This window comes from Diachasma alloeum, unplaced genomic scaffold, assembly GCF_001412515.2.
Source record: "Diachasma alloeum isolate Michigan unplaced genomic scaffold, Dall2.0 Dall_scaffold_01371, whole genome shotgun sequence".
Lineage (NCBI taxonomy): Eukaryota > Metazoa > Arthropoda > Insecta > Hymenoptera > Braconidae > Diachasma > Diachasma alloeum.
In genome coordinates, this window is record NW_021681474.1 from 7,578 (window position 1) to 8,339 (window position 762).

The following is a 762-nucleotide window of genomic DNA, read 5'->3' on the forward strand; positions in this document are numbered from 1 at the left end:
ATGAAAAAAGGGCAGTTCGACGGAGAATTAAATTCTCCATTAATTAACCCTCTTTCACCCTTAATCTCTGTAACAAAAAAATACAAATTATGACAAAAGTCATGGGCCAGTGAACAACATGATTTTCTTCTCGGCGCACAGTGACTTTTCACCATTCGCCCGCGAAGTAAAAATTCACTTCTCCCCTCCTAATTGAGATTAAGGGATGAAAAAGGGCAGTTTGATGGAGAATTAAATTCTCCATTAATTAACCCTCTTTCATCCCTTAATCTTTGTAACAAAAAAATACTGCCATGAAAGTCAGGGGCCAGTAAGAAAAATAATTGTTTCGCGGCTCACAGTGACTCCCGGTAATTAAAAATTCACCTCTCCCCTCCTAATTGAGTTTAAGGGATGAAAAAAATGCAGTTCGACGGAGAATTAAATTCTCCATTAATTACCCCTCTTTCATCCCTTAATCTTTGTAACAAAAAAATACTGCCATGAAAGTCAGGGGCCAGTAAGAAAAATAATTGTTTCGCGGCTCACAGTGACTCCCGGTAATTAAAAATTCACCTCTCCCCTCCTAATTGAGTTTAAGGGATGAAAAAAATGCAGTTCGACGGAGAATTAAATTCTCCATTAATTATCCCTCTTTCACCCCTTAATCTCAATCAGGAGGGGAGAAGTGAATTTTTAATTCGCGGGCGAATGGTGAATAGTCAGTGTGCGCCGCGAAAAAATTATTTTTCTTACTGGCCCCTGACTTTCATGGCAGTTTTT